General features: G+C 40.5%; 1 protein-coding gene across 3 annotated transcripts in view; it reads right to left on the bottom strand.

Annotated features, from left to right (window-relative positions):
- Positions 1-26,095, bottom strand: part of LOC124221964 (dipeptidase 1) — a 1,639,756-nt gene that overhangs the window by 1,579,229 nt on the left and 34,432 nt on the right. Inside the window, exon 1 of one of the 3 annotated variants that reach the window (XM_046632457.2) lies at positions 2,818-2,861. The exons of the other annotated variants lie outside the window; for them this stretch is intronic. The gene's annotated coding sequence lies outside the window, so the exon portion shown is untranslated. Of the gene's footprint in view, positions 1-2,817; positions 2,862-26,095 lie in introns of those variants that run through there. 3 annotated transcript variants of the gene reach the window in all.

The following is a 26,095-nucleotide window of genomic DNA, read 5'->3' as shown; positions in this document are numbered from 1 at the left end:
TTTTCTCAGAATTTTTTAAATTTATCGAAAATTGAAAAAATCCTAATATGATATAACTTACATTAGTGTGATATAAGTACGATTTTTAATTTGTGATGAATTCGTGATCAGAGGAGTAGATAAGGGGAAAGTTCGTCGATGCTGGTCAAAGTGTGATCTTGTTTATTGATTTAAAGATGTTACTGGACAATAGTTCTTCACAGCGTTGGCATAAAGCCATTTAAATTATTAGAAAGTATATATCAAAAATATGTGTCTAAGTGACATTTTTAAAGTTATGTGTACTGGACATCCAGTGGAATTAATTATAAAAGCATAGTATAGGATAGCGTGATACATGAGCAGGTTTAAAACATGAATTAAGGATGAACAAGTTAAATTAAGCTAAGATCTGACAATTATTAACGGATTACTCACAAAATTTGACAACCGGTGTCTGCATACGTGTTGTAGCAGTGATATTTTTGGATGGAAGTGATTCTAACAGATAGACAGATAGGTTATATGATCGATATTGATTTCATCATTGATATTGATTTACGTAATCATAAACGCGCCAAATTTTGAAAATGTTTACATGATGTTTGAGTAAAGATGGCCAAGGTACTGAATGTCAGTGCGCTTATTAATCTAAAACGGCGTCCTATTTGATGAACGTGAATAAAATGCTTATTGGTTTCAATGCAATTTCCGGGTACTTTGAAAATTCATAGCCTTTATCCAGGCTCAATTCCAAAGTTGAAATTTTCAGGGCTTGCTGGGGACGTAATAGACCAACTTTCCTAAAAATTTTAAGAAAATCGAAATTGAAAAAAAAAAGTTACAGCTATCTGAAAATAGCGATTTTTCACAAATCGATTAGCTTTTTGTAGCTATATATTAAAGAAATAGAAGCAATGAATTTAATGTGGGGCAGATATCGACAGAATAGACCTCGGTGATATATATCAGCAGTTAGTCAACCTTCTACATTGAAAACTGTAGATTTAAGAGCCTTTCAAAAACAGATAAAATTTCGCTAAAACAGTAACTCAGTTGGAAGCTCCCCGCCAAGTCGGATTTGAATTTGAACTGTAAATCTATTTTTATTTATTTTTATTTTTTTCTTAACATAGAAGGTCGACCGAGAAAAATGCCGTTTCGAACAAGCCTCAAAGTTAATTAGAAGGTGAAATACTAATTTTTGAAAATTACTAAGAAATCGACTTTTTTTAAATCCTAATTTAAATTGTTAATTTTTCTACGAGCGCGTGTCGCGGTCGCGTCTGCGGCGCGCTTCACTCCATTCTCAAATGCTTGAACCTTACCAAAGAAACATATAAGTATGTTTCAAATAATAATATCATTTACAATATTCTTGTAAATAACGTTACTATTTTTAATATGGTTAAATAAATATTATAAGTATCTGAATTATCGACGCGTAATGTTTTTTGGTGAAAGGTAAGAATATATTAAAGCTAAGTAACATTTATAATATTTAACAAGTAAAATTAAATTTATAAAACTAACGAATGTCAAGGTAGTTGCAAGAGCACTATTTATATTTTTACAAACGCAAGTTGATTGGACAGCGTGAATCACTACCTCCGACGTCAACACATAGCTGCGCTTTTGTTTAGTGTTTTTGCTGCCACTACTGTAACGGTTTAGAATATTTAGTTTTATAATTTTAATGTTACTTGTTTGAATCTTGTAAATGCTACTCAGCCCTAAAATATTATTCCAAACATACCTACATGTTTCTTCGGTACGGTTCAGCCGTTTGAGAATGTGAGTGGCGTGCACCGCAGATGCGAGTGCGACGCGCGCTCGTAGAAAAATTGACAATGCTCTTAAACAATAAAAGCTAAAGCTAAAAATGTCCACAAAATCTCTTCAAAGCATAGTGAAAATGTTGGTACGATTGAAAAATGAAAACTTGAACTCTCGTCACACAACTTTTTCGATTGAAAACATCAGCAGAAGATTTTGATGAATTTTTTTTTTTTTAAATCGCCATATTGTTTGTATTTGACATTAAGAATTGTGATTGGACTTGAAAGATGCGGAATACATGCAAGTTTATCATGTACAAGTTTGAAGAAAAAATATGAATATTTAAAAAAGTCATAACGAGTTGAAGTGGAAAAAGCATTAAATTTTTGTTTTCTCGAGAATGGCTTCTTTAAATATTTTATAAACTATAAAAATTATCAATATAGTTTATTTAAGAAAAAGATACGGAATAAAATTCTCTACCGAGCCTATTTTTGAAATTGAGTTTTGAGCAAGTTGAAAAAATATTTTACTGGACAATAGTTATTTTGCGAAAGTTTGTTTAATCCCCTTTTCGTTTCGGCGTCCTTAAATGTGAGTGGTGGTGGCTAAATCCAAATTCGCTCGACAAATTTGGTATAAACAAGATCAGATCAAAACGATCTTATCTGCAATGTATCCAGATTTTCGAATATCAGTCAAAATCGGGGACCGCCAGCCATCGTCGAGAAAAGGAAAGAAAATACGGAGATCTGTCAGCATATTAACTTGGGAAAACTGACAAATGGGTTAGAAAAGTTATGAAAATCAATTGGTCGCTTGTAGGCTCTGCAGAATAATCGGTGCTTCACTCAGGTTATTCAAAATCAAAGCCTAACCGTCCCAAAACTCGATTTCGAAGAATAAAATTCTAGTAGGTAACAAAACTGTGTCGAGCCTACTAGCGATAGAAAATAACAAATCCTTGAAAAAGAAACATATCAAATCTGACCTAAATCATCTAGAGCTATTTTTTTTTTACCAGGACCGGTCGAGGTACTTGGTTGAGGATCATCATACCTCTTACAATTAGTTGTTTCTCAGTTACGCCAATTCGAACATCTCGGACTCGAATATTGAGGTGGTTCTCCGGCAAACTTTTTCAACGTTAAACGACGATTGGCATCATCTTCTTTTTCTACAAAATAAGCAGTTCAAGACTGGTTGAGCAGGTTCAGTCCCGCAATTTTCTTGACAGTTATTATTATCGTTACAAGTGAAACTACGATTATTCTTATTTATAAATAATTGATTATTATTTTGCTTGTTAGACGAGGTCTTTTCTGAACCGAACTTCTGTTTTTTTCCGGTACGTTTTTTGAAACTTCATTTTGACGAATTTTAGCTACTCCTAGATGTTCTCGTCTCAAGACTTCTATTTCGAGAACCTTAGCTATAGTTTCTCGAAGCGTAGAAACGTGGTAGAAACCCCTGAGGTGCTAATCGCGAGTCTAATATCGGGATCCCGTAGTGTTTTTACAAATGCTTCTACTGTAAATAAAACTCTAGTTAAACAACTATCGTCTGACCCAGGGAGGCTTAATCTTCGTCGCGATTTTGGCGGGTATTCTGAAGTTGGGTCAAGTATAATTTTTGAGGTGTTCACTCCCGTATCGTAGCCTAAGAGCGAAATTCAATTTTTTGTAATTCATTGTGTCTGTTGGAGACAGAGTAGATGGAACGTTAATGTTTGGACCGCTGCTTTTGAAGCAGAATCCCAAAGATTATGATTAGCAACCGTGAGATACTGGTTTCAAAAATCAGACCAAGAAGCTTTTCCATCAAAAGTTAGTGGCTTTATTAGTGCAGAAGGCCTAGTTTCAGGTATATAAGACGTTTGCCTATCGAGGTTTGGGCAAACTTCTGGATAACGTCCGGTACGGCTCAAAAAAGATTCGTCTAAATGAGAATTATTTCGCGCGTTCATTGACCTTGGGATCTCTTCCCTCAAGTGGCCTTAGAAGCACGTCGATACATGAGCAATGTTCTCTTGGGTGTCCCGCATCGTATTTTCGATATGGTCACTTTGAGCTACGAGACAAGAGAGAGGCACAGAATGAGTCATTCCTTCTCGTATTCTAGATCTAGGTAGACGGGTTACTTCTGTATCCCTAATAAAATTGATAGACCTTGAATAATCCTGAGCGTAACCTGGGTCTTGCGAATCTGTAGCAGTTCATGCATCCGATTTTCTGAGCGAGCATGAGCCTCGAGAATCATCTGCTGATGCTGATGCTGCTATTGCTTTTCTAGTTCCCGCTCTTCGCGTAGTTCGCGCTGTTGGAGCTCTGGTGCCTGCAGCAGTGACAGTCATTGTTTTTGTTGTTGATTCGCTACTTCGACGTTCTGCTGCCTCTAAAAGTTGTCGTTGATGAAGAGCCGCAGCCTCTTGTTGCTGTTAAAGGAGCTTCACGCGGTCAAGCTCGGCGATAGTGGCTGTAATGGAAGTTGTAGTCGGTTCAGGAGCTTGCGGGATTTCTTCTTGTAGTAGAGAATTATCTCCGTAGCTTTCCCGACGACGAAATCGAGTATTCCTTGAGATAGTCATCTTGGAAAATTCGCGCACTAAATTGATGCACTAACACAGCTCAAAAATATCACGCTTCTGACACCAGTGTAACTCTCGTTGGAATGACGTAATAAAATGTGGGTACTTGAGCTTGAGTGGCAAGTAAGTGGCGAAAATTAAAACGTTTAGAAAATTATGTTTTATTGCAGAATGCGGTGTTATTCGTTTAAAGTCTGAAACAAGACTATTTTCACAAGAAGGATCGTTGACGCAGCAACCTTATTTATTTCAGACATAAGACGTTTACAAACTTCTTCTATCTATAATGACTACTAGATCATTAGAAAGACGGGTAAGACAGGCGATTTCACACTTTTTAACAATATATATATACTATTATAATATATATAATATTGTTACAAAGGGTGAAATCACCCGTTTTGTCCCCTTTTAAATGATCTAGTAGTCATCATAGATAAAAGACGTTTATAAACCTCTTATGTCTTTAAAAAGAATAAGGTTGCCGCGTCAACCGACATTATTGTAAAAACAGTCAGTCTCTAGACTTTTAAAAGAGAGCTTGTGTCCAAATACATCTATTTTCTTTCTAAAATATTCCTTGTTCGTGAGACTTCTTTGGCTCGGCGTTTGCTTAAATCGCACAGAGAACTCTTTGATTCTCTTAGAGCTTTCTTAATTTCCCCCCGTTGTTACATTGGTGTCAGAAGCGGGATCTCTTCTGTGCCATTTGAGTGGATTTTGAGTGTAAAGAAGTATACAAAACAATAATGCAACGAACTCCTACGTCGAGAGCATCACGCGCGGAGCGACGAGCTGCCGGACGCGTTTCGTCGTGCCAGCGTTCTCCTGAACCAGCGTTTCCTCCCATTTCTCGTCGTTCGGAAGCTGAGGTTCAGCCCCAGCCCCGACTAGCTCTCTTGGCAGAGCTCATCCAGGGAAACCAAGATTTGCTGATGCGTCAGATTCAGCAGCAACGACAACATCAACAACAGCAACAACAACATCAACAACTGCTACAACAGCAGCAACCAGAACAGCAGAATCTTCTGCACAAACTCCTCTCGCAACAGCGTCAACAACAAGGAATCGTGTCCCAGGCGTTGATCGGGATCCTGCAAGGTGTGCAGAAGCTTCAGGAGCGGCCGCAGGAATTCCCGATACGCCCAGTTCCATCCCCAGGTAGAAGGACTTCTCTTCCTTCAGTCCCGGTTCCGGCAAGGAGGACCTCCATTCATTCAATTCCGGATCAATCAAGGTCTGACGCTATTTATGGAGGAGGCGAAATTCCCCCTGTTGCTAAAAATTTTCCACCTGTTCATGTCTCGCGACAAACTCAGGTTAGCTCTTTTCCGCGATGCCACGATGTTCCGTCACGTGATATTTCGGAAGTAGTTGAGCCTCCTGTCGCGTCGTCTCATCCTAGCGTAGATATTCAGTCAGAGTTCTTGGCCTTTTTAAAATCGCGCGGTACTGTCAATGTTCTCTCTCCGCAGACTCAGAGCTCGTTCGGACTCAATCAGGTCTCTGTACCTGCCGCGAGTACTGTAGAGTTGCCCTCGAAACAATCGAATTTGAAGCCCGGTTCGTATGACGGTTCGTTTGCTTGGAGTCTATACGAACGTCAGTTCAACATAATTAGTAAGGTCAATGGTTGGAGTCCGTCCCAGAAAGCAGCTAATTTGACAGCCTCTTTGTCCGGTCCGGCCTTGGTAGTTCTTGGATCGCTTCGGATTCTGAAAATTTCGACAGCATTTGTGCGGCTCTTAAACTTCGGTTTGGCGAAGAACATCTTTCCAAACTTTATTTCACTCAGTTTGAAAATAGACGTCAAGGGCCCAAGGAAGATTTAGCCTCTCTCGGAAATGTCATCGAACGTCTCGCTCGACATTCTCTTACTGATGTGCAGAAAAAGCTAGAGATCAGATAGCTCGGGCGAAATTCATTAATGCGATTCGGAATCCGGAGCTTAGGTATCATCTGAGGCTCGCAGCTCCAACTTCTCTACATGAAGCAATTATTAAGGGCTTAGAATTAGAAGCCATAAACGAGGCGGATTTAGGTTTGCGTCAACTTCATCAATTAAGCCAAGCTGAACCTTCGGAAAATTCTTCGTCCCGTCCTTCAGTCAGTCAGCCTAGCTCAGATTCTCTTCCAGGAAGGAAAAATAGTGATTTCTCTCGTTACAATAGATAAAACTCCAATCGGCGTGTCTCAGAGTGCCAGTTTTGCGGCGTAAGGGGACATATCGCAGAGAATTGTTTCAAACTCGACCGTCAGTTGAAGACTGCGGAAGATTCGTGGCGCAATAATGCCTCCAAGAGAGCACCCTCTGATTCGGTTTGGGCCACTCAACCTTCTGTTCCTCAGAATTCGGGAAACTAGCTACCGATGTTTCGAAAGGGCAGATATCATCGGTTTCTTCCAAATTCCTTAGCCCTATTGCTTTACAGTTCGTGGTAAGAGGCCTGTGTCGTACCGGCCTATATGCTAAAGGTTCCTTTAACGGACTAGGTTGTTTGTGGGTGATAGATACCAGAGCCGAAATTTTCGTTGTTCGTCTTGATATGATTTCGTCTCTTGCTTCAATTAATCCTTTTGTGTCTATTCGCACTGCTACCGGAGCAACTACCCCTGTCGTAGGTAAGATGGTTGTGCAGGTAACAGTAGCGGATTGTCTTCAATCCCCACATGAAGTTCTAGTAGCTGATATAGAAGATGAACGCATTTTAGGCGTTGATTTTCTTTCCGCTTACAACTGCGTCATTTCTATCGGGGATTCGACTCTCTGTTCTGGTTACCGTAAAATAAACCTTGAAACGTCTAGATTTATTAACTCTTCTCAACAGAAAGAAACCCTCTCGTCTTTGCGCGTTTTAGAACATGCGTCGGACTCTTTAGTCGTTCCTTCTTATCTCACGGAACTCTTTACTAGGTCTTCTAAAGATTTAGATATCGCTCAGACTATCAGTCTCGTTTGCCTTTTTAACGTTTTTAGAGAGACTTTCGCTAAAGACTCTGCCGACATCGGGAGATGTACCATCGCTAAGCATTCGATAGATGTAGGGAATAACGCTCCGATTAAACAGGCAGCTAGACGGCTTCCCTTAAATGGTCGCAGGGAAGTTGAAAAATTAGTAGAGGATATGAGAACAGCAGATGTTATTGAGCCGTCTTCTAGTCCGTGGGCTTCTCCCATTGTCTTGGTCAATAAAAAAGATGGTTCCAAGAGGTTTTGTATAGATTATAGGAAGTTGAACGAGATCACCAAGAAAGATGCATATCCGCTTCCTCAGATAGGAGATACCCTTGATTTAATTTCTGGTGCCCGTTGGTTCTCTACGATTGATTTACAGAGTGGTTATTGGCAAGTTGAAATGAATCCGTTAGACAAAGCGAAAACAGCTTTTGTCACAGGTTTAGGTGGACTTTGGCAATTTAAAGTTATGCCTTTTGGCCTTTGTAATGCACCAGCTACCTTCGAAAGAGCGATGGAATTCGCCCTTCAAGGTCTGACTGGCAAGATTTGTTTAGTTTATCTCGATGACATCATTGTGTTTGGTAAGACTTTTGATGAAGAATTGGAAAATCCTAAGCAGGTTTTTAGTCGTTTATTCCAAGCTGGTCTAAAAATGAGTCCCAAAAAATGTCATTTTTTCAAAAAGGAAGTAACTTTTCTCGGACACGTCGTTTCAGCGGTAGGAGTCAAGACAGATCCTTCTAAAATGGAAAAGGTCTTGAATTGGCCTCGTCCCGATTCAAAAGCAAAGTTTCAAAGTTTCTTAGGACTTTGTACTCATTACAGACGTTTCGTTAAGGGCTTTGCTTCTATAGCGAGACCCCTCCATGCTCTTACAGGAATTAAAGTTGTTTTTGATTGGACTTCCGAATGCGAAGGAGCCTTTGTTCTCCTTAAAAAATTATTAACTTCGTCACCGATATTAGCTTATCCCATCTCCGATTCTCAATTCATCGTAGATTCTGACGCTTCTCTCTGTGGTATAGGTGGGGTTTTGTCTCAAATTCAGGATAATCAAGAGCGCGTTATTAGTTATTTCAGTCGGGTCTTGTCTAAACCGGAACGCAATTATTGTGTTACCCGTAGGGAATTATTAGCGATGGTAAAATCTATTTGCCATTTCCATCATTATCTTTATGGACGGAAATTTTTGATTCGGACAGACAATGCTTCCTTAACTTGGCTTCTTTCGTTCAAATCACCTGAAGGCCAAGTAGCTCGATGGTTGGAGAGGTTAGGTCAATATGACTTCGAAATTAAACACCGTCCCGGAGTTCTGCATGGTAATGCTGATGCACTTTCTCGTCGTCCGTGCGGGGACGATTGCAAACAGTGCTCTCGTTTAAATAAACAGCTAGATCCCTCGCTTAACGTTCGTCAAATTTCTCTCGTTGAAAATAAAGAAGACTGGATCATCGCCCAGGGGAAAGATTCAGATCTCCTCCTAGTTCGGAATTGGAAATCCACAGGAGTCAGGCCTCAGTGGGAAGAAATATCCTCTATGAGTCAGTCTTTGAAAATTTACTGGGCGCAGTGGGACTCCTTGTTTCTCCTCGATCAGTTGCTTTATAGGAAATGGGAATCACCTGACTCCAGGTCGGTACATTGGCAGCTTCTGGTTCCTAGAGAAAAGATAGCCGAGATTTTGTCAAGCTTTCATGATTCACCTGTCGGTGGCCATTTCGCTTCTAATAAGACTTTGGGTAGGATCAGAGAAAGGTACTTTTGGGCTCACTGCCGAGCTGACGTTGAAAATTGGTGCAGAACTTGTACGGTTTGTTTAGCCAAGAAGGGAACTCATGAAAAAGGGAAGAGCTCTCTTCAAATATATAACGTAGGAGCTCCATTTGAAAGAGTCGCAATGGATATCCTAGGCCCTCTTCCTCTTTCCAGGTCAGGAAATCGCTATGCCCTGGTGATAGCAGATTATTTTACGAAGTGGTTAGAAGTAGTCCCAATTCCGAATCAAGAAGCTAGCACCGTTGCTCGAGCTTTTGTTCGAGAATTTGTCTGTCGTTACGGAGCTCCTCTTGAATTACGCACAGATCAGGGTCGAAATTTTGAGTCGAATTTGATGAAGGAGTTCCTTCAAATTTTAGGGATTAGAAAAACTCGTACCACCGCTTTGCATCTGCAGTCTAATGGAATGGTAGAAAGATTGAATAGGACGCTTCTTCGTTATCTTTCTTCTTTCGTTGATCAGGATCAGAAAGATTGGGATGAGTGGATTCCCTTATTTCTTTTATCGTATCGCTCTGCAATTCACGACACCACCGGTTTTTCTCCAGCTATGATGTTGACAGGTCGGGATCTTCGACTTCCGTCAGATTTAGAAAAGCGCGTCAATCTTTCCGTGGCTTCGTCCCAGGTGTATTTTAATTCCGTTTTCCGTCAAAAATTGGACGAGGTTTATGAATTTGCTAGGGAAAGAATTCGTATGGTCTCTGATAAGACTAAGGATCGTTATGATATTAGAGCTAGAAATTTAAAATTTGAGAAGGGAGATTCCGTTTGGTTATTCCAACCTCGTCGGTAACAAGGGCGTTGTCCCAAACTCCAAAGTAATTGGGAAGGTCCTTATTTTATCGTTGACTGGATTAACGACGTTGTTTTTAGAATTAGACGTTCCCCTCGTTCGAAATCCAAAGTCGTTCATCTGGATCGCTTAGCTCCTTATCAGTCAAGAGCATCGTTTCAGTAGCTCTCTGAAGGTTAGAAAGTTCGTTGACAGGTTAAGGTTAATTCGATGTTGTTCGATTCGAGAAATTTTAATACATCGATTTCTTTGGCTTGAAGAGTGTTTCGGTTCTGCGCTTGAATGAAGTAGTAAGCGTTTGGTCGATCCTCTTTTATTTTTCTAACCCATATGTCAGTTTCTTTGAGTTTTATAGATTTTTCCCGACGAATCTGCCGTCTTTGGCTGTTCCCGATGTTACCTCCAGCTGTACTGTTTGTCCGGTCTTAGCCTGGGTTCTCCAGATATTCAGATAAGATCGTTCTTTTTCTTTTGAATACATATTTAATTTATTTTATTCGTGTATTCTCCCAAATTCACTTAGTGAATTTGAATTTTTTCACCACCACCCACATTTGTTCTCCAAACTCTAGGGTGTGCTGTTTTTTTGAAGAAGTCTTGGATTCAGTCACCCATTCCTTTTTCCTGTTTCCTGTGCCGGTTCTCGGAGGGAATCAGCCTTTACGTTGTCTAGGACTCAGAGTTTTCCCAATTATGGTTTTCCGCCTCGTCGTACTCATCTGTGTTTGATTCACAGGACTATTTTCCCTGAAGAGGAATGAATTTTCTTTTCGACGACGATCCGGATGATTTTGATGTCTTCAAATTCATGAAGAACTCACTAACTCACCCTTAACACTTACCTTTATAAAACAAGGCACACAAATTTTGAATTCAATTGAACGCTCAACTATCTGCTCAAGGTTTTCTGTGGTTTACCTTGAGACTGTGGGCAAATGCCAGATAGTAAAAAGGGAGTCTTTTCATTTTTAGAGCCACAGCTCCAACTCACCTTCGAGCACTGACTGCTAGATCACATTTTTTGTAATTGTTTATCTTTTCCGAGTCGGGTCGACTCTTTTCCTCGAGGAGGTGTAATGTTACAAAGGGTGAAATCACCCGTTTTGTCCCCTTTCAAATGATCTAGTAGTCATCATAGATAAGAGACGTTTATAAACCTCTTATGTCTTTAAAAAGAATAAGGTTGCTGCGTCAACCGACATTATTGTAAAAACAGTCAGTCTCTAGACTTTTAAAAGAGAGCTTATGTCCAAATACATCTATTTTCTTTCTGAAATATTCCTTGTTCGTGAGACTTCTTTGGCTCGGCGTTCGCTTAAATCGCACAGAGAACTCTTTGATTCTCTTAGACCTTTCTTAATTTCCCCCCGTTGTTACAAAATATTATAATTACTATTATAAAACCGACCATTTTTTTTCAATCCAGTTATAATCTATTATGTATAATATCAAGACGAAGCATAATTATAATAATACTGTATAATCGTACTATATTACATAAAGATATCGCCGCCGCCGTCGCCGCCGTGTCAAGAATCGTCGACCTTCGATCTTCGATTTTCAATCTTCGACCTTCGACCTTCGACCTTTGACTATTGATCAACCTTCTACCTTTGCAACGTTTATGCCCTTATTATACGTTTACTGATTTAATCCTTAACCTTACATATAGTATACCGCAACACCTATGAAGACTTGACCCTTTATCTTCCGTATACATATAGATCAATTTTGGAATCACGGATTCAACACTTAACCCCTTGTAGCCCTTTGTGACATTTCTGTAACGAACTAAATAAGATCCTATAGAATCCATACGGAACGTATTGACGACAAGTCCTTAAATGCTATTTATTTTAAAATTTATGGTTTTGGGCTACAAGGGGTTAACCCTTTATACATATACATCCCTATACCTACAAATATCCGATCTTTTAACCGCCTTCCCTCTCCCCTTCCATGAAAACTCGAAAATGGGGGTTGACGCCCAAAGCGCGCAGGAGAGACAAGCCCCCTTACTCTATATTATTGCGTCAGAGAGTGAAATAAATAATCGGGAGAATTCAAAAAGAGTGGGGCGGTTTGTTCAGAACAAAAGTACAAGAAGACGTGTGTCGTTAAAAGTCCGTTCAAGGAATAATCAGAAAGATCCTTATTGATTCCAAAAGACGTTCGTTGTCAGGGAACATCGCATCTTCATTTTGATTTATTAAATAAATACATGCATATTCGAAGGGGGAAACCGTAACAATATTATAAAGATATCTTGCCGTCACCGGCGCGGTCGTCATGTCAAGGATCCAGCGTATATGCCCTCAGATCTTGACAGCCTTAACCTCGAACCCACATATATATCGTTATACCTTCACAAATTTAACCTCGAACAGTAGTATAACAAGAGGGGTTCTGCGTAGAAGCACCTTCTTTACCGACCTAGCTGACCAATCCGCCTGTACATGCATCCCAGACGCAAACCCTTGAAAGTAACCCCCCACTCTCGTGAGATAAAACGTGCTCTGCCGACCGTTAGTCGGTAAGAAAATCTCCCAAATGACCATGACCGTCGGTAAGGAATCCCCCAACTGACCATGATTGTCGGTGAAAAATCCTCCAAATGACTATGATCGTCGGTAAAAAATGCCTGAAATTGCCGTGGTGTTACCCCTTGTGGGATAAGTTGTGTTCTTTGTCGGTAAAGAAAATCATGCTCATCGAACGGGATCGATAACTGCATTACCGAGCGCACTCCGTGAATCCTCAGGCGTTCGAGCGGACCCCGTGGATCCTCGAACGTTCGACCGAGAATCCTGGCGTATGTCAGGTTTTGAGAGCTTCCAGAAGGTTCGAGAAGATTCTCACGGCCTTGAACGAATCTATACTGACAAACAATTCGTCCGACGTGTTTCGACTCGACGGTGAGCTGCATGCGGTCAAAGGATTTCGGTGCGACGTTGAATTACGAAAGACCCGCTCTGGCCTTGAACGAATTTTAGACAAACAATTCTCGGAATCGTCCAACGAAAACAATACTCGGAATCGTCCGACGAGTTTCGACTCGACAGTGAGCGGCATGCGGTCAAAGGATTTCGGTGCGACGATGAATTCCGAAAGACCCGCTCTGGCCTTGAACGAATCTTAGACAAACAGTTCTCGGAATCGTCCGACGTGTTTCGACTCGACGGTGAGCGGCATGCGGTCGAAGGATTTCGGTGTGACGTTGAATTCCGAAAGACCCGCTCTGGCCTTGAACGAATTTTAGACAAACAATTCTCGGAATCGTCCAACGAAAACAATACTCGGAATCGTCCGACGAGTTTCGACTCGACAGTGAGCGGCATGCGGTCAAAGGATTTCGGTGCGACGATGAATTCCGAAAGACCCGCTCTGGCCTTGAACGAATCTTAGACAAACAATTCTCGGAATCGTCCGACGAAAACAATACTCGGAATCGTCCGACGAGTTTCGACTTGACGGCTCGCGGCCTGTGGACAACGGATTGCGGTGCGACGTTGAATTCTGGAAGGTTCTGTAATTTGTATGCGGCTGCTTCGACCCTAAACGAATGTAGGCTGACAAACAATGCGTTTGACAAGTTTCGACTTGACGGCGAGCGGTCCGGGACCGTGAGAAAGAGCTTCTTTGACCCTGAAAGATTCTCGGAATCGTCCGACGAAAACAATACTCGGAATCGTCCGACGAGTTTCGACTTGACGGCGAGCGGCCTGCGAACAACGGATTGCGGTGCGACGTTGAATTCTGGAAGGTTCTGTAATTTGTATGCGGCTGCTTCGACCCTGAACGAATGTAGGCTGACAAACAATGCGTTCGACAAGTTTCGACTTGACGGCGAGCGGTCCGGGACCGTGAGAAAGAGCTTCTTTGACCCTGAAAGATTCTCGGAATCGTCCGACGAAAACAATACACGGAATCGTCCGACGAGTTTCGACTTGACGGTGAGCGGCCTGCGGACAACGGATTGCGCTGCGACGTTGAGTTCGTGAGCCCTGTGAAGAAGCCGCCTCGGTGTGTGAGTCACGTCGGTGTTTACCCATAAAAGGGACCATGTCAGCGTAGAGCGGTCATTCAAGAGCAAGATTCGCAACTCTATCTTTGTCAAGTGTGTGATCGAAAGAAGAAGAAACATGGATTCCCAAAAGTGTTTGAAATTAATACAAATTTTGGAAACGGCATTCAAGATTCTATCTAAAAAATCGTCACCGGCAGAGATTGCGAAATGGATTCGATTCGGAACCCAAAATATCAGGCTTTTGAATGAAATCTTACGCAACAACGCCTCAACGATCGGGGTGAAGACAAGAATTTTGACCACAATTGGAATTCTGAAATCGTTGACAGTCAAATTGCAACGGTTTCAAAAAGTGGGTGACGGATTACGAAGCCGACGAAGAAGCGATCGAGTACGGTGGGAAGATTTGGAGACAGCTTTCGAGAGTCGAATTCGAACGGGAGGCACTATCAATCTGCGGCATAAAGATTTGAACAGGTTTTTGGAAGATGCGAAACACCTCGTCGTTGCAAGACTGAAGAAAATGCTACGAAAAGTGGGAAGTTTAAAAGCAAACTGTGTCTTGTGTTGTAAATTCAATATAACGAAAAACGCTGAACTTGTTGAGGAAATCAAATATTTTAACACCAGAAACCAGATCATCCTCCAGCCAGCTGACATACACGGGTGGTTCGAAGAGAACGTGAAGCAAAAAGTGTTGGCCAAGGTGGAAGATTTTCAAGAGAGAGACTCTGGTTGGTCGCTGACCGAAATAATCAATTTGACTGTAAATATCAACAAGTACGTGCCACTGCGAGGCGGTGTGTTCACATACACACCACTACCCAAAGATATTCAAGATAAGAAGGCTGTCGTCAACATCCGCAACAGAGACGCGTATTGCTTCCTCTGGTCGGTCACCGCAGCCCTCTTTCCAGCCAACAACAAAAATCCCAATGAAATTACTTCGTATCCACATTTCAGCTCAGTGCTACAATACGACGGTTTGCATTTTCCAATGTCTTTAGACGGGATTCCAAAATTTGAGAAACTTAACAAACTCTCAATTAACGTTTATGGTGTAGATAGTGCGGAAAAACAAAAGCGCAGTGAAATTGTACCCGTTTATTTAAGCCGAAACAAGTCTGATAAACCTACAATCCATCTTTTAGTAATAGAGTCTGAAAACGACAATGATGATAATAGTATAGAAAATATTGAAAAGAATGTAACACATCATTTTGCATGGATTCGAAATTTATCGCGGTTGACAAGTTCCCAAATTTCTAAACATAAACGTCGTACTTGGTTATGTGATAGGTGTCTATCACACTTTCAATCTGAAGAGTCTTTAACAAAGCACAATGTAGATTGCATGAATTTAAACAAAACCAAAGTTATTCTACCTACAGATGAGGAAAAAATACTGAAATTCAAAAATTTCAAGCACAAAGAAACCGTTCCATTCGGCATTTACGCGGATCTCGAATGTTTACTGGAACCTACGCTCAAAAAGATGGGTACAAGAACAATTTATCAAAAGCATCTTCCGTATAGTATAGCTTACTATCTACATTGTGCGTTTGACAACTCGCTTCCAAAATTGGAAATTAATCGCGGAGAGACTTGCGTTCAATGGTTTGTGAACGAGTTAGCGGAATTGGCACATTCGTTAAAAGTTTATTTCAAAACTGTTGTACCGATGGAACCGCTCAATTTCAATCAAATTAACGAATTTCACTCAACAACAGTGTGTCACATTTGTGAAAAACCGTTTACACTCACAGACGTGAAACATCGTGATCACTGCCATTTCACGGGAAAGTACCGTGGTGCTGCTCACCGAGGTTGCAATCTAAATTACCAAAATTCGCACATTATCCCAGTGATATTCCACAATCTGTCGGGTTACGACTCACATTTTCTGATCAAAGCACTGGCTACATCGTTCGAGGGCAGAATTGAGCTTCTACCCGTAAACAAAGAAAAGTACATTTCTTTTACAAAATATGTCGAGGGGACAGATATAAAGTTTAGATTCGTAGATTCGTATCGTTTCATGCCCAGTAGTCTTGAGAAATTAGCAACGTATCTCGGTGATGATCAGAAATCAATCACACGAAAATTTTATCATAGCTCAGATAAATTTCAGTTATTGACCAGAAAAGGAGTGTTCCCGTACGAATATATAGACAGTTGGGAGAAGCTCGAGGACACACGGCTACCATCCAAACAACAATTTTACTCAAAATTAAATGATCGGGATATATCAGACGACGACTATGCACATGCATGTAAAGTTTGGCAAACTTTTAACGTTCAAACTTTGGGAGAGTATTCGGACTTGTATTTACAGACGGACGTGTTTTTACTGGCTGACGTTTTTCAAAATTTTCGACAGAGCTGTTGGACGACGTACAAACTGGACCCGTTACATTACTACACAGCGCCTGGTCTGTCGTTTGATGCAATGTTAAAATGTACAGGCATCGAACTCGAGCTTCTCACTGACATAGACATAGTTATGTTTATCGAAAAGGGTATTCGAGGTGGTGTGTCACAGTGTTCGAATAGATACGCAAAGGCCAACAATAGATATATGGGAGAGGAATTCGATCCTGAGGTCGAAGAATCTTATCTCATGTACTTTGACGTTAATCATTCGTACGGTGCTGCTTTGAGCTTTGCTCTGCCATACAGTTCCTTCGAATGGTTATCAGACTTCGGACAATGCGACGTTCTTACCATCTCGGACGATGCGGAGTTTGGTTACATACTGGAGGTGGATTTGGAATATCCTGAGGAACTGCATGAAATTCATAAGGATTTACCACTGTGTCCGGAGCACTACATACCTCCGATCTCGAATAGTAAGCAACCGAAATTGACGCCCACGCTACTTTCCAAGAAAAACTACGTTGTTCACTATAGGGTTTTGAAACAATACTTACAATTAGGCTTAAAATTACTCAAAATTCACAGAGTTCTCAAATTCAGACAAACCCCGTGGCTCAAAAAATCCATAGTTTTGAATACCGATTTGCGCAAAAAATCTCACAACGAATTCGAGAAAAATTTTTACAAACTGATGAACAACGCAGTTTTTGGCAAAACGATGGAAAATGTTAGGAAGTATAGAGATGTCAGGCTGATCACGAAATGGGATGGAAGATACGGTGCTAGAGCTACTATAGCCAAACCCAATTTTCACAGCTGCACCGTTTTCGACAAAGATATAATTATCGTTGAAATGAGTAAGACGAAAGTCAAGTTGAATAAACCATTGTATGCAGGTTTCTCGATCATGGATCTGGCTGAAACATATATCTACGATTTTCATTACAATTACATTAAGCAGAAATTCGGCAACCGAGCAAAATTAATGTATACGGATACCGACAGTTTGATTTACAATTTTACCGTCCCCGACATATACGAACACATGAAGGAGGACTTGCACAAATTCGATACGTCTGATTATCCGCTTGACAACGTTTATGGAATGCCTCGAGCAAACAAAGAAGTTCTCGGCTTGATGAAAAATGAGAATAATGGAAAAATAATGTTGGAATTTGTAGGATTAAGAGCTAAACTGTACGCATTCCGAGTCTTGGGAGATGAGAAAGACAATAAACGTGCCAAAGGTGTCAAAGGATCAGCGTTGAGAAAAATAACTTTCAACGATTATTTGGAATGTGTTTTGAACCGCGAAAATTTATCCTCAAATCAGCATTTAATATTGAGTCGAAAGCACGAGGTATACACCGTAGAACAGCAGAAAGTAGCACTGAGCTGGAATGACGACAAGCGGATCGTGTTTCAAAATACAACCGACACGCTTCCGTGGGGCTACAAGCCTACGCCTTAGCTTTGTAATTTATAACTGTACCATGATGTATAAAATATTATTATTATGTAGGATAGTGAATAAGAACGCTCCGAAATATAAGAAATTGTACAACGATGCATATGTATGTCGATTGTCTAAAAAATAAAGACGCATACTTGTGTGTCGGATATAAAATAAAGAGGGACATACGTTTTTACAAAAAAATTCATTTATTCAAATGTTACGTATCCGATTCGTTTATCCAACCGTTGTGTGTATTGTCAAAACCTAACCATTTAACGTATATTTTTCTTCCGCGCTTCTTGAGCACCTTCTCCACCAGATAGATATCCGGATGTTCAACCTTGAGGAGCTCTTCTTCGTAGAAACCACCAGCGATTGGTTGATCTCGGTAGTCTTTGAGCTTGTACGTCACAGGATGAGTATTTTCCACTCGACTTATCGTGAATATTTCAGTCGTCCAATTGGGAGTGTAACCTTCCTCGAAGACATTTTTGAATTTGCTGATTCGAACTTTGTCGCCGGATTTGAACTTTGCCGATACGGTAGGTATCGCTAGAAGCCCTCCATACGCCTGAGGTAATAACAGCCTCTCGTTTGCAACGGTGACATCCGACGGTTTCATTCTTATGGTTCGGTGTTTGGAGTTGTTGTAAGCCGAAACCAATTCAGATAAGATATCGAGCCACTTGTAGCTTCCTTGCGTGCTGAACCGTGTCCACATTTTACCTTTCAGCGTGCGATTGAAACGTTCACAGATCGAAGCCTTCAAATTACTGTACGTGGAGTAAAGTTTGATTCCGTAACGTGTCATAAGCGATTCAAATTTCGAGTTGTAAAATTCCGTTCCTCTGTCAACGTGTAAATTTTTTCGGTACCCGTCCTTGAACAAGCACAGATTACATTGCCTTCGTAACATCAGCTCCAGACTTGCTCTTCATCGGTACAGCCCACGCATACTTTGAAAAGATATCAATGCTGTGAGCATGTACTTGTAACTTATGTTTTGCCCAGCGTATGACGTCATATCAACAAGATCCGCCTGCCAGGTCTCGTCGATGCCGCGCACGTCTACACGTCGACGCGGGTAATTCCGGCGTGCAGGCTTATGCAGTTCCGTCACCAATGCTTGCTTTTCCTCGTTCATATTCCAACGCTCTTAGTCGGGTGTCCAATTTGGAAATGTTATCAGCGTTTCGAATCGACAGGTCTTCCATCCCATTTCGTGATCAGCCTGACATCTCTATACTTCCTAACATTTTCCATCGTTTTGCCAAAAACTGCGTTGTTCATCAGTTTGTAAAAATTTTTCTCGAATTCGTTGTGAGATTTTTTGCGCAAATCGGTATTCAAAACTATGGATTTTTTGAGCCACGGGGTTTGTCTGAATTTGAGAACTCTGTGAATTTTGAGTAATTTTAAGCCTAATTGTAAGTATTGTTTCAAAACCCTATAGTGAACAACGTAGTTTTTCTTGGAAAGTAGCGTGGGCGTCAATTTCGGTTGCTTACTATTCGAGATCGGAGGTATGTAGTGCTCCGGACACAGTGGTAAATCCTTATGAATTTCATGCAGTTCCTCAGGATATTCCAAATCCACCTCCAGTATGTAACCAAACTCCGCATCGTCCGAGATGGTAAGAACGTCGCATTGTCCGAAGTCTGATAACCATTCGAAGGAACTGTATGGCAGAGCAAAGCTCAAAGCAGCACCGTACGAATGATTAACGTCAAAGTACATGAGATAAGATTCTTCGACCTCAGGATCGAATTCCTCTCCCATATATCTATTGTTGGCCTTTGCGTATCTATTCGAACACTGTGACACACCACCTCGAATACCCTTTTCGATAAACATAACTATGTCTATGTCAGTGAGAAGCTCGAGTTCGATGCCTGTACATTTTAACATTGCATCAAACGACAGACCAGGCGCTGTGTAGTAATGTAACGGGTCCAGTTTGTACGTCGTCCAACAGCTCTGTCGAAAATTTTGAAAAACGTCAGCCAGTAAAAACACGTCCGTCTGTAAATACAAGTCCGAATACTCTCCCAAAGTTTGAACGTTAAAAGTTTGCCAAACTTTACATGCATGTGCATAGTCGTCGTCTGATATATCCCGATCATTTAATTTTGAGTAAAATTGTTGTTTGGATGGTAGCCGTGTGTCCTCGAGCTTCTCCCAACTGTCTATATATTCGTACGGGAACACTCCTTTTCTGGTCAATAACTGAAATTTATCTGAGCTATGATAAAATTTTCGTGTGATTGATTTCTGATCATCACCGAGATACGTTGCTAATTTCTCAAGACTACTGGGCATGAAACGATACGAATCTACGAATCTAAACTTTATATCTGTCCCCTCGACATATTTTGTAAAAGAAATGTACTTTTCTTTGTTTACGGGTAGAAGCTCAATTCTGCCCTCGAACGATGTAGCCAGTGCTTTGATCAGAAAATGTGAGTCGTAACCCGACAGATTGTGGAATATCACTGGGATAATGTGCGAATTTTGGTAATTTAGATTGCAACCTCGGTGAGCAGCACCACGGTACTTTCCCGTGAAATGGCAGTGATCACGATGTTTCACGTCTGTGAGTGTAAACGGTTTTTCACAAATGTGACACACTGTTGTTGAGTGAAATTCGTTAATTTGATTGAAATTGAGCGGTTCCATCGGTACAACAGTTTTGAAATAAACTTTTAACGAATGTGCCAATTCCGCTAACTCGTTCACAAACCATTGAACGCAAGTCTCTCCGCGATTAATTTCCAATTTTGGAAGCGAGTTGTCAAACGCACAATGTAGATAGTAAGCTATACTATACGGAAGATGCTTTTGATAAATTGTTCTTGTACCCATCTTTTTGAGCGTAGGTTCCAGTAAACATTCGAGATCCGCGTAAATGCCGAATGGAACGGTTTCTTTGTGCTTGAAATTTTTGAATTTCAGTATTTTTTCCTCATCTGTAGGTAGAATAACTTTGGTTTTGTTTAAATTCATGCAATCTACATTGTGCTTTGTTAAAGACTCTTCAGATTGAAAGTGTGATAGACACCTATCACATAACCAAGTACGACGTTTATGTTTAGAAATTTGGGAACTTGTCAACCGCGATAAATTTCGAATCCATGCAAAATGATGTGTTACATTCTTTTCAATATTTTCTATACTATTATCATCATTGTCGTTTTCAGACTCTATTACTAAAAGATGGATTGTAGGTTTATCAGACTTGTTTCGGCTTAAATAAACGGGTACAATTTCACTGCGCTTTTGTTTTTCCGCACTATCTACACCATAAACGTTAATTGAGAGTTTGTTAAGTTTCTCAAATTTTGGAATCCCGTCTAAAGACATTGGAAAATGCAAACCGTCGTATTGTAGCACTGAGCTGAAATGTGGATACGAAGTAATTTCATTGGGATTTTTGTTGTTGGCTGGAAAGAGGGCTGCGGTGACCGACCAGAGGAAGCAATACGCGTCTCTGTTGCGGATGTTGACGACAGCCTTCTTATCTTGAATATCTTTGGGTAGTGGTGTGTATGTGAACACACCGCCTCGCAGTGGCACGTACTTGTTGATATTTACAGTCAAATTGATTATTTCGGTCAGCGACCAACCAGAGTCTCTCTCTTGAAAATCTTCCACCTTGGCCAACACTTTTTGCTTCACGTTCTCTTCGAACCACCCGTGTATGTCAGCTGGCTGGAGGATGATCTGGTTTCTGGTGTTAAAATATTTGATTTCCTCAACAAGTTCAGCGTTTTTCGTTATATTGAATTTACAACACAAGACACAGTTTGCTTTTAAACTTCCCACTTTTCGTAGCATTTTCTTCAGTCTTGCAACGACGAGGTGTTTCGCATCTTCCAAAAACCTGTTCAAATCTTTATGCCGCAGATTGATAGTGCCTCCCGTTCGAATTCGACTCTCGAAAGCTGTCTCCAAATCTTCCCACCGTACTCGATCGCTTCTTCGTCGGCTTCGTAATCCGTCACCCACTTTTTGAAACCGTTGCAATTTGACTGTCAACGATTTCAGAATTCCAATTGTGGTCAAAATTCTTGTCTTCACCCCGATCGTTGAGGCGTTGTTGCGTAAGATTTCATTCAAAAGCCTGATATTTTGGGTTCCGAATCGAATCCATTTCGCAATCTCTGCCGGTGACGATTTTTTAGATAGAATCTTGAATGCCGTTTCCAAAATTTGTATTAATTTCAAACACTTTTGGGAATCCATGTTTCTTCTTCTTTCGATCACACACTTGACAAAGATAGAGTTGCGAATCTTGCTCTTGAATGACCGCTCTACGCTGACATGGTCCCTTTTATGGGTAAACACCGACGTGACTCACACACCGAGGCGGCTTCTTCACAGGGCTCACGAACTCAACGTCGCAGCGCAATCCGTTGTCCGCAGGCCGCTCACCGTCAAGTCGAAACTCGTCGGACGATTCCGTGTATTGTTTTCGTCGGACGATTCCGAGAATCTTTCAGGGTCAAAGAAGCTCTTTCTCACGGTCCCGGACCGCTCGCCGTCAAGTCGAAACTTGTCGAACGCATTGTTTGTCAGCCTACATTCGTTCAGGGTCGAAGCAGCCGCATACAAATTACAGAACCTTCCAGAATTCAACGTCGCACCGCAATCCGTTGTTCGCAGGCCGCTCGCCGTCAAGTCGAAACTCGTCGGACGATTCCGAGTATTGTTTTCGTCGGATGATTCCGAGAATTGTTTGTCTAAAATTCGTTCAAGGCCAGAGCGGGTCTTTCGGAATTCAACGTCGCACCGAAATCCTTTGACCGCATGCCGCTCACCGTCGAGTCGAAACACGTCGGACAAATTGTTTGTCAGTATAGATTCGTTAAAGGCCGCGAGAATCTTCTCGAACCTTCTGGAAGCTCTCAAAACCTGACACACGCCAGGATTCCCGGTCGTACGTTCGAGGATCCACGGGGACCGCTCGAACGCCTGAGGATTCACGGAGTGCGCTCGGTCATGCAGTTATCGATCCCGCTCGATGAGTATGATTTTCTTCACCGACAAAGAATACAACTTATCCCACAAGGGGTAACACCACGACAATTTCAGGCATTTTTTACCGACGATCACGGTCATTTGGAGGATTTTTTACCGACAATCATGGTCATTTGGTGGATTTTTTACCATTCTTACCGACAATCATGGTCATTTGGGAGATTTTCTTACCGACGAACGGTCGGCAGAGCACGTTTCATCTTACGAGAGTGGGGGGTAACTTTCAAGGGTTTGCGTCTGGGATGCATGTATAGGTGGATTGGTCGAATTGGTCGGTAAAGAAGGTGTTTCTACGCAGAACCCCCCTTGTTATACTACTTCGAACCCACGTATATGCCCTCGGATCTTGACAGACTTAATCTAGAACCCACATACATGCCCTTATACTTTGACAAATTCAACCTTGAACCCACGTATTTGCCCTCAGATTTTGACAAACTTAACCTTGAACCCACATGTATACCCTTATACCTTTCCTGATTTAACCCTTTACCCTACATACACTATACCTCAAAACTATAAAGACTTGACCCTTCACCTTCTGAATATACATCCATCTGAGAATCAGGGATTCAACACTTGACCCTTCATACATATACCCTATACCTTCAAAAATCTGACCTCTTACCGCCTTTCCTCACCCCTTTCATCATAACTCAAAAATGGAGGTTGGCGCGCGAAATACGCAGGGGGCAAAGCCCCCCTAGTATAAGTATAATTATATAGTTATAGCATTTATATAAATTCAGAATTAATAGTATTTTAGATGTAAGTTTGATGTAGTTTTAAGCATTCGTATCACGTAGTTGTATAATGCAAAGAGTATGAAAAACAATTTAAATCAACGGAATCTGTTAGGTGATAAAATATGTTGGTTCTCAATAAACATTCTTCCCATTTTATGTGTGCTTGATATAAAATTGATCCACGCCGCGCGCCGGATAGTGAGATTGTCGGCGCGCGCACGCGTCTCCGCTCGATTATTGATATTTAAACAATAATCTGCATTAATTCTCTAATTTGAAACTCAACTATCTTATAGGAAATTGATCAAGGAATACGGTTGTATTTTTTTTTTTTTTTGAATTTTACAGCGCGGTTTCGATGACGAAAATCGTGTATGAAAATGAGTTGTTCATAATAATATAATTTAATCGTTGCTATTATAAATTTTGTAGCAGCATGAAACGGAAGCTCAATTCCAGCTCTTTCGAATGAGCCCATGGACAAATTGATCACGTCTTGGTAGCTGCACGAGCCAAAACGGCCCAACAAATAAAAAATCGGACGGGAAATTTTCTTACTTTTTTATTACTAAGTTATTACCACAATACTAAATTTATTACCCCTACTATTTCAGCGTAATCGTCTTGTGGCGTAGTATTGGTCATAGCTGCACCAGCCATATCGTAACTTACCTACATTTCACACCATTAAGGTATACCCAACGTGAAAATTTTTAACCTTTTTATTACTTTTTGAGGATATCAACCAAACATAAGGAATACTAACCCACGGGGGGGGGGGGGGGGGTAAACAACTCTTAATCTCTTATTCCCTTATTCCATGAATAAATCATCTTTCAGGCTAAATACTGACCGAAATTGATTACATTAGACGTTTGTTCGCACCTGTAGTCATATAGTTATGTGCCCTGAAGCATTTTCAGACATCAGCGGTGCAGTAGGTTGCGGTAATAAAAATGTGCCCCGGAAACGTCCGTTTTCACCGAATTCCGTCAACATCTCGCGCAGCTGATATTTTTTACCCACCTATTATGATCTTTAAAGTTTCGAAAACCCAAGCACCTTTTTCGTAGGAGTACCGAGAAGCATTTTCGGCCATTTGGGGTGCAGTGGGTTGTTGTAATAAAATGACTCACGCCAAAAACGTCCGTTTTCATCCAATTCCGTCGACACCTCGCGCACCTGATATTTTTTACCCACTTATTATGATATTTCAAGTTTCAAAAACCAAAGCACCTTTTTCGTAGCAGTATTATACGAAGTTGTGTTGGGAAGCATTTTTGGACGATTTGGGTGGAGTGGCTTGTGGTAATGAAATGACGCTACCCCCAAAAACGTCCGATTGCACCTAATTCCATCAAGATCATGTTTTAATCAACAATTTAAGGAATTAAAATGTTGAGAAATCAAATAGAGCTACCAGAAAACTTTTTTTCTAGCGTTTCGATTGGTTTAATTTCTTATCACTGAAAAATATATAAAATCAATTTTTTCCAATCTTTTACTCCGATTGTTCAAGAGATTGCTATAAGCAAACGCATTGTTTATAACATTACCAATAATTTGTTTTCGACAATTGCCTTGTCGGTGAAAACAATGACGTTCAAGAAAAAAATCGTTTTTTCAAACAAATTTCCTATAATTTGAAAACGCATTTTTAATTAACAATTTTTAGTCATCGCTAAAAATTAATATGAAGGAACCATTTTTTCTTTAAAAATCATAATTTTCAGTGCACTTTCATATTCTGTCAAAAAAATGTCTTGCTTCCTTTCTTAATTGTTTATTTAATAAAAAATCTGTTATAAACAAATGAACAACCATACTATACTTTTCTTTAGATGCTACCAAAAAAAATAAGAACAACCATGCACGACTTTTTGATGAAAATATTTTTTTCCGATTTTTTACATAATTTAAAATATTCTCATATCTTTGAGCTTGCCATTTGTTTTGGGTTATTTATCATTGCGGTGCGAATAACTTGTAAACTATTACCAATACATCAAAGACTTTTCAAATCTTTTTTATACACACATTTTTTTTCTACATCAAATAAATTGAGTTTTTAATCAACGCTTCAACTCGATTATCTATTGACGTATTTCATAGCCGCGAAACAAGATCACGCCAAAGTGAAACCACTACTATAAATATGGATAATGACGGCGATATCTAATAGCGTTTTTCACTGGCTGCAATCGTGTGCACTGACTAGAATTTCTGTAGCTTATTTGTAGTCCTATTGATTAGGAATTAGGAAAATCGTAATCAGAGCACGCCAGTGCACCTCAGTGAAAAATACTATAACTTTGCAATGCACCATCAAGTGACACGTGACAATCATACTTGACCTCCTTGTATCAAGTTATAACTATACGAGATCATAAAAAATTTCACATCTAAGATGGAAGATTTATGCCGGTATTCATGAACGTCTGTAATATGTAGCTGTACGGCTGTTAAATTTATTTGTTTTACATGTTTTTTATATCTATATATTGTGACGTGGATTTTTTTTGCTCCTCGGTCACTCGGAGAAAATGACCGAGAACTTACCGCGTGCACAATAAT

Source organism: Neodiprion pinetum, chromosome 6 (genome assembly GCF_021155775.2).
Source record: "Neodiprion pinetum isolate iyNeoPine1 chromosome 6, iyNeoPine1.2, whole genome shotgun sequence".
Lineage (NCBI taxonomy): Eukaryota > Metazoa > Arthropoda > Insecta > Hymenoptera > Diprionidae > Neodiprion > Neodiprion pinetum.
The sequence above is the reverse complement of the archived record's forward strand: the minus strand, read 5'-3'. Positions and strand labels throughout refer to the sequence as shown.